We start from the raw sequence: 9,048 nt of genomic DNA, 5'->3' as shown, positions 1-9,048 counted from the left end.
ATTGAAGCCAGGGAAGGCTGAAGGTCCAGATGAAATACCACCTGAGCTTTTAAAAGGTGATCCGGAAAGGTGGGCACAGTTACTTGCCCATGTCTTTACAATGATCGATAGATCTGGCCTATCGCCCAATGCCTGGCTTACAGTGACAGTTATTCCTTTCCATAAAAGGACCCTACCACACCAGGAAATTTTAGTTTGCTTTCGGTAATAGGTAAGATCTATGCTAAATATCTATGCAATAAACTTACTCTCTGGGTTACTTCACAAGGCATCTTAGGCCCCGAGCAATCTGGCTTCTGTCGGGGCAAATCAACCTTGGGCAATTGCCTGATCCTATCTCATTTGGCCCATAAGCAGGTTAGGATATGTAAGGCTCACCTTTATGTAGCCTTCCTTGATTTGAAAGGTGCCTTTGATTCTGTGGCTAGGGAGCTTCTTTGGTTCAAGTTGGAAAACATGGGGATTGATAAAAGATAGCTGCTGATGATTAGGTCTCTCCATCTAAATACTTCATGCAGGGTTAGATGCTCCTGGAGTGGGAATCTAACTCATTCCATCGACAAAGGGGTCCAACAGGGCTGTGTCTTGGCCCCCATGCTTTTCAGTCTGTTTCTAAATGATCTTGCCCCTTCCCTGAAGGAAGTAGATAGCCATTGTCCGAAGCTTGGCGCAAGCCAAGTGCCGCTACTTCTGTACACGGATGATGCAGTACTGATATCTTGTACTAGGATTGGCCTAAAACGTCTGCTGAATTGCACTGAAGAGTATTTTTTTGTCCAAAAATTGCAAATCAATTATGCTAAATCTAAGATAATGATATTTGCCAACAGATGGAAGGCTTTTAAATGGTCTTGTAATGGCAATAAAATGGAGCAGGTTAAGCATTTAAAGTACCTAAGAATCAACTTCCATTACAGGCTCACTTGGGCTTTTCATCGTAAGGCAGTGCAGAACGCATCCAAACTAGCTTCCTCAGCTATTTCCTGTTTCTTTTTCACCTGTGGCAATGGTTATGTTCCGGCCGCTCTGGAGGCGTTTAAGGGAAAGGTTCTTTCCCAGGTTCTTTATGGCTCTCCTGCCTGGTATAAGGCTATTAACCAACCACTAGAACGCATTCAAGCCTCCTTTTTACGGAAGATTTTGGGTTTACCCAGGTGTGTTCCCTACTCGGTTCTGTGTCTCGAGGTGGGGTTAATTCGGCTAAAGAGGACTGCATGACTAAGATGACTGAAATTTTGGTTTAGGATTTTATATAACCCTACCTCCTCTGGTCTAATGCACCAATTATTGTCGGATTCAGACCTGCCATTAGAGATCACCGATCTTCTAACTAAATTTAAGTCAATAGGGCTGGACACTGCAGAGCTAGGCATGATTGGCTATGATGCTACTTACAGAATCGTCAAAGAAAGAATTCTTGATATTGAACAACAAGAGCTGTTTAGTGCCACCAGAACCACATGCTCTCCACTCTATCTCCATGTTCCAGTCAGTTTTGGGAAACTGGCCTCCTTCTTTTATCACCTGGAGTGCCTACAGGCTCAGAGAGCATTCACACTTGCAAGATATAACACTCTTCCAGCAGCCTTGTTAACGGGCAGGTTCAGTGGTATTCCCTATTGGGAGAGGAAATGCAAGTGTGGTAGGGATTGTATTGAGACTATAACACATACCTTTTTCTACTGCCCGATACGTGATGTTTCACACAAGAAATATCTAGGCCCATTGTTAGCTAGGATGCAGGGCTGGGAGGACTCAATCATGCTTCAGTCTCTCCTTTCCACACCTGACTCTGAGACCCTTGATAAGGTCACTTCCTTTTTATCTGGGGTAATAGCCAGGCAGAGCTCTGGGAATCTGGGCAGTGTGTGAGGAAAAGACTGATGTCTATGTTGTGTCGTCTTTGTATATTTTTGTTTTGTTTTGTTCTTTCTCTGTATTTTATGCCGATAAAGGTCTTACTGAACTGAATTCTCAAGGGACTTTTGTCTGCTTCTGTTGTAGGTGCTGCTAGGGTTCATGCTTGCCTCAGAAGCTTTCTGCTTAAAGAACTGCAATTATCTCACTCATGCTGTGTTGCTTGTTCAGTCTACCAGGACATTCCTAGGTACAATTTCAATGTTATAGCCTCAAGTGAAGGCCTCTGCAAGTCATGTTCCTGTGAAGGCACTCCATGTGGTGTGCAAAGTCCTTTGAAGCCTCTTTTGTGCACAATGGCTGAAACACGTACATGGCAGCACCACACTTGCCAAACCCTGATGTAGTGACACTCCATGCGTTCTGGGCTGATACCTGGAGCGGGAGATTTTGAAAACATGATGCCCATTGCATGGAATTTTGCCAGTGTCAATGCTTTTCATTGGCGATTTGAGTCACCCCTTTGATATATGGGGCTTTGAGATCTGAAGAAGCTTGGCAAGCAGAGAAAGCCAGTGACAAGTTACTATGAGCATGTTTTAATATTTTTGATATTCTAGAATGCATCAGATCATGTGCAAAGCGCTTTTGCTTCAACATGGAGTCGCCCCCATCAGCTCGCTCTCATCTGGGATTAGAAGAGGTGGTTTCCAGACCAGAAGGGTAGGGTGTTACTCAGTGGTAGAGCACTTGTTTGCTCAGATAGGGTTAGGAAAGCCCCCTGTCTAAAACCCTGGGGAGCCACTGCCCTTCAGTGCTGACTGAGCTAGATGGGCTGATGGTCTGACTCAGTAGTATGTTCATAGCTTCAGGGTGTGGCTTCCAGGCAGGCCTGAGCTGCAGTGCCTCATTTCAGAAATTAATCACAGTCTAATTTGTATCCATTTGGAAGTTGTTCTTGCATTCCCCATCCATCAGAGAAGGTCAGGAAATTCCAAAGCCATAAAGCAATTACTAAACATGACCACAAGGGGGCCAGTCAGGGGGCCACTTTGGCCAGATGTGACTTCAATCAAGTGTCTTCCTCTGGTTAATGCAGAGAATTTTTACCTTTTGACTTCTGGCAGTCACACAGTATTTTGAGAGAGCTGCTTCAGAATAGGCTGTTTCTCTTTCAACACAGTAGAATCCAGCTGCTGAACTTTCTATAACCTCTGAGGCAAGACAAAACAAGGCAGATGAGGGGCAATTGAGAGCTGCCAACTATTTTTACTGGACTCTGCTTAAGCGCGTTCAACAGCAGATTGATCGGCAGACATTGGAAGGTGGGGAAGCTTACTGTACCATGAAAGGCTTTACCTGCCAATCAAGCTGTCTTTAAAGGTATGGGAGCAAGCCAGGTCACTTGTTTCTGGTCTGTTGGCAACCCTTGGTGGGACCCTGCTTTTGGAATCTTAAATGCTGGATTCAGCATTACTTGTGAAGCAATAATAAAGAAGAGAAAGCAAGGTTTCATGTTCCTAGTCATTAGTGAGAGAGATATATAGTACTGGGAGAGCAGGGGGGAACAGAGCTCCAAAACTTCTCTTGCAATAGGAGTGATGACAACATCAGCTTAAAGAAGGCCAATTCTATGCTTGGGATCTTTAGAAAAGGTATTGAGAACAAAACGGCTGATATTATAATGCCATTGTACAAATCAATGGTAAGGTCACACCTGGAGTATTGTGTCCAGTTCTGGTTGCCACATATCAAAAAGGACATAGTGGAAATGGAAAAGGTGCAAAAGAGAGCGATTAAGATGATTACGGGGCTGGGGCACCTTCCTTATGAGGAAAGGCTACGGTGTTTGGGCCTCTTCAGCCTAGAAAAGAGATGCCTGAGGGGGGACGTGATTGAGACATACAAAATTATGCATGGGAAGCATAAAGTGGATAGAGAGATGCTCTTTACACTCTCACATAACACCAGAACCAGGGGACATCCACTAAAATTGAGTGTTGGGAGGGTTAGGACAGACAAAAGAAAATATTTCTTTACTCAGCGTGTGGTCGGTCTGTGGAACTCCTTGCCGCAGGATGTGGTGATGGCATCTGGCCTGCATGCCTTTAAAAGGGGATTGGACTAGTTTCTGGAGGAAAAATCCATTATGGGTTGCAAGCCATGATGTGTATGTGCAACCTCCTGATTTTAGAAATGGGCTATGTCAGAATGCCAGATGCAAGGGAGGGCACCAGGATACAGGTCTCTTGTTATCTGGTGTGCTCCCTGGGGCATTTGGTGGGCCGCTGAGAGATACAGGAAGCTGGACTAGATGGGCCTATGGCCTGATCCAGTGGGGCTGTTCTTGTGTTCTTATGATCCCTGAAGCATTTGGGGCCACTGTGAGATACAGGAAGCTGGACTAGATGGGCTTTTGGCCTGATCCAGCGGGGCTGTTCTTATGTTCTTAGGAGCACTCAGGTGCTTTTTCAAAGTACCTTAGCAGAGAAGAAGCATCAGGCTCAGGAGGTGGCAAATTGAGAAATTTGCCTAGGGGCATATGTCAGTGTCTAGTCCAATGGTTACCTGAGAGGCAGTATGTTGCTCATCATATTGCATCAGGACATATAGTCCTGTGCAGTTTTATCTGGGATAAAGCCCTACTGAACACAGTGGACTTACTTCTGAGTCATATGTAGACTAGCACTGTAATATACCTTTCATTTTTATTTGGGATTTTTAAAAATTCCATTTTTCAATCTGTAAGCATTTATTTTACAGCTATTTCAACTCGCTCCAAGAGTTTGGAATGGAATGAGCTACATATTTAAATGAAGTACAGTAAGTTTCAAAGTAGAAATAAGTGGCATTAGAAAACATTCTAAGGAAGAAATTTATAGTTGTTTTGTTTTGGTCTGTTATAAACTTAATGGGGCCTGCCTGAGAGTGGGTGACATGATGAGCTTCTGGACTTTAGGAACTTTAAATTAATTAAATATTCTTGTTTTTAAAGGCAGCATTTCTAGGTAAGGATTAATATTACTAAAAATAAGATTCAAAAGAATTTGATTATGGGGACTTCGTTTGGTTTAAAAGTTCTATGTGCATTAGGTAACCCAAATTTCATCATAGCTCTTAATTTGGATTAAATCAGTCCACTATTTTGTGTAGAAAATATTTTGGTGTCATGTCTAGTAGTGGAAAGAAAACAGAGTAGCTGCCGGTTCTGCCTTAATAAAGCAGCTGGGGGAATGTTTTGATCTGAGGAAGACTGAATTGACATGTCATCACACTTTTCTGTTGTCTGTTCTGTTAAAATGGCAATGAGGAAAACTGTTCAGGCTGGCAGATGCGTCAGAGCTCTTGTGTGCAATGAAGGTAGAATCACAGATCCGGAAAGAATGAGAAAGCCAGTTAGTTGAACTACCTGTCCAAAGACAGGGTAGTCCAGGGTGTCGTTGTCCCCGCATTTCCCTTCTCCAAGATCAACCTATACAGTCTCAAATTCAATGTGTTACAGAGATCAGGTGCGCCACAAACGTGGTGTCAGTGGAGAAAATAGCTCCAGATGACTAAAGGTGAGCCAAATCACACCTTATGGGGAACGAGCACCTCAGACCCCATCCTCTGCTCTGACATTGTTGTATTTGAGTTGGGTTAAGAACTATTCCCTCTGATCACACTGGTCTCTGAGTGTTGCTCTTTCTATGGGGATGGGATTCTTCACCTGTGGTGTGTGACTTAGGGCGCAATCCTGACCAACTTTCCAGCACAAGCATAGCTGTGCTAGCAGGGCATGTGCTGCATCCTGCAGTTGGGGGACAGTCACAGAGGCCTCCTCAAGGTAAGGCAATGTTTGTTTCCTTACCTAGGAGTTGAATTGTCCTTACGTCAGTGCTGGAAAATTGGTTAGGATTCTGGCCTTAGGTTGATTGCTGACATTATGGCCATCTCTTTCTTTCCCCCCAGGGAGAATTCCTTGTTTCCTAAACTCTAAGCAAGTTCTTATTGCTCTGCTCAGGTTCTTTGGGTTACCCTTTTTCTATCATCACATCAACCCTGCAAAGTAGGTTAGGCTGATAGCCACTGGCCCAAAGTTCACCCAGGCCCTGAACCTATGTCAATCCAGTACCTGGTGCACTGCCCTGGCAACCACTGTTGCAAAAGTGCTGTAAGACACTCTTGAGCTGGTAGAGAGGACAAAGTACTGGTGCTGAGGCCAGTACTGGTGCTGAAGATGATGAAATGAAGTGGTTGGCAATAAGTGCTCCCGCTGGTCGGCAGCGAGGCTTTTCGGGGCAGGAGGAAGGTGTGGGGTGGGTGGAACTGAGTGGAATGAGGGTGAACCAAGGGGAGAATTGAGTCCGGGAGGGGGCAGGGATAGTGGCAGACTAGGCGCCCAGAAGCCTGACACAGGCCTCCTCAGTTCTGCACCTGCTAAATAGTGGGCACAGATCAGAGATCCATTGCCAACCACGAGGCAAGGAAACATTTACTGGGCACCACTGAGGACTTAGCTGTCGGTTTGCTTTACAGTTGCATGGAGATTAAAACCCAGGTCTCCCCAGTTCTAGTCAGCATAGTATCTGTCAGTGGCACATATGCAATGGATGTATATCAGCTGATTCATATCAGTGTCTTCACTTCCAATGATTCACCAGAGCAGTAGTTTTTAAAATTTGGTTTCCTTAGGAAACCCTTCCTCACCAGCTTATTTGACAGTGCATCCTTTCACAATGCAAAATACCCCCAGGCATATTCTCAATTCCCATGAAGTGTTGTGAATTGAGAATGCACCCAAACACACACACAAAACTAGAGCTACAGATTGGCAGGGTAGACTGATGGCCCAATACTATCCAACTTTCCAGCACCAATGCAGCCAAAATGCAACCCCATGGTAGAACTCTGTGACACACACTCCCCACTGCAGGATGCAGCACACACTCCACTGGCATGGCTGCATTAATGCTAGAAAGGTGGGTAGAACTGGGCCCTGGAAGTTGGGGGGCAGGCTGTCTTTCAAGGACACTTAGAAGATCAGATTACTGATTTTCTAATGGAGGAACTTCAGGTAAATGTCTGAGTAAACCCAGGGATATCCAGAATACTGTTTGAAAACCACTGAATTGGAGGCAGGCTCTCACCAGAACTCAGCCCTGGATTGCGTTTTCACTGTTGGTGTTCAATCCCAGAATGCAGGAAACCATATCACAAAGGTAGTTCTTATGATCATGTACAGAGTGCATTTCTGTCACTACTTATGGTAACTATAACTAGCCTCTACATGTCTGGGATTAGGGGGACCATCCAGTGCAATTAGCAAAATGTTAGGACCAACTTGGACCTGGGGTAAAAAAAAATGAAAATTACAAGATTATTTGATAGCTGAGATAAAAAGCCAAGAAAAGCTAGTTTGGGGAAAAGCCATCACTGTTGGAAGATAGCAGATTTCTATCTGTTTAGTTAAAAGCAACCATTCATCTGAAACTAACAAGGCACATCTGAAACTAACAAACCAAACTGAACATTCTTGCTCTCAGCATGGAGAGAAGGTCTTGGAGAATAATTTTGGATAGGATTTTAGGGTGCTTCCTATATAATGATCCTGGCTATCAAATGAAAATACTCTGCAATGTTCAGCTTTTGAATCTAAACATCTGGATCATAAACCAATTCCACAACATTAGGAAGGGCTTTCAGGCCAGGTGGTGAGCCCCAGCACCTCTTCATTTTAAAAGCAAGGGTTTGCCCACTTCAATTGGCTTGGGCTTCACCCTTGCCCAACTCAAAGTTCTGTGTTTGCAGATTCTTGATTTTGGTTGTATATATACACTGAACAGTTCTTTTGCAATCCCCTCTGAGCATGTGTTCTCTTTTTACAACAATGCATCATACGCACAAGGAAACATCCCTCTAACCTTTTCCAAGCTGCCAGTTCTGAGGCCATCAGCTGGCAGGCCTCCAGGATCTTGGAATTTGCTCCAGCAATCTTTTAGACTCAGAAAGACATTTTGCTCAATTCTCCCTTCCAGACAAGATGCATAACCAGAATTCATCCAGCAAGTAGAATTCAAAGCACTATCATTTCCCACGGAGAAATTGTTGTGTTTTTTTTAAATGTGTTTTTGGTCTTGCAGGCAGCATTTCATCAAAATTGTCAAGAGCCAGTTTTACAGTCAGGTGGAGCCAGGAGCACAAACTAGAATGGTGCAATGCTCCTGCAGCAGTGTGTGGGTGTACAGGCACACACTGTCTTGTACTGCAGAGTGAGACGGCTTAAATCCCATGGAAAGCCTTGGGAGTTAAGCAATCTGTGTGCACCCATGATTGTTTCCACAGCAGTCAAGCAATCCTGTAAAACCACCTGTCAGCCACAAAATGAGTGGGCAGCATCTTTTCAGACACAGGGTCCTATCCTCATCATCCAAGAAGGAGGAAATGTATGTGATGAAGGAACTCACAGATCTGCCAATCCTTGTACTGAAGTCTTGCAAAGAATTTCCATCCAGCAGTTCTGGTTTTGCAAGGCTTGCATAATTAGCTCAGGAAGACAGTCTTCCAAAGTGCTTAACTCTGATCAAGCAAGCTCAGTTGCTGAAAAGCTGACTTTAATTGCCCTAGTTTGGCCAGCCATTTGCTGAGAGTATGAAGAATTATGATGGTGTGTGAAAATTTCTGTTAGTGGACAATTTGGGGCAGTTAAGTTGCCTGTGTTGAGTGGACTTCTTTCCTCTCCATCCCACAATGTATTGGAGTTAACAGGGATGATTCTATGGCACTATTGTCAAAATTCCATTTCTCATTAAAGGGTGCGCATAGAAGAGGGATGGTGTTCAATCCCATGCTTGCGAGGTCAAGAATATCAATTAGCATGTTATCATGACCATCAACTAGATAGTAATTAATTGGCAGACACAGATATGGGGCTTTACAGTTTATTTCCACCTTTCACACATGACTAGAATGCAGATCCAGAAACTCAGAACACTCTCTGAAGTTTAGTAAAATATTTACACCTACGTGGTTAAACAGTTGCATGACGGTGCTGACATATTCTTGCACCAAGAAGCATGGAAGCTATAGCTTTCTCCAAATGCTCACCATAACTATGACAATAAACACTAAATCAGGGATGTCAAACTCATTCCATACAGAGGGCCGAATAGCATTCATGATGCCTGCTGAGGGTCGGAGATTATGTCATTA

The sequence above is a fragment of the Tiliqua scincoides genome, chromosome 5 (assembly GCF_035046505.1).
Source record: "Tiliqua scincoides isolate rTilSci1 chromosome 5, rTilSci1.hap2, whole genome shotgun sequence".
In the NCBI taxonomy this organism is placed as follows: Eukaryota; Metazoa; Chordata; class Lepidosauria; order Squamata; family Scincidae; genus Tiliqua; species Tiliqua scincoides.
The sequence above is the reverse complement of the archived record's forward strand: the minus strand, read 5'-3'. Positions refer to the sequence as shown.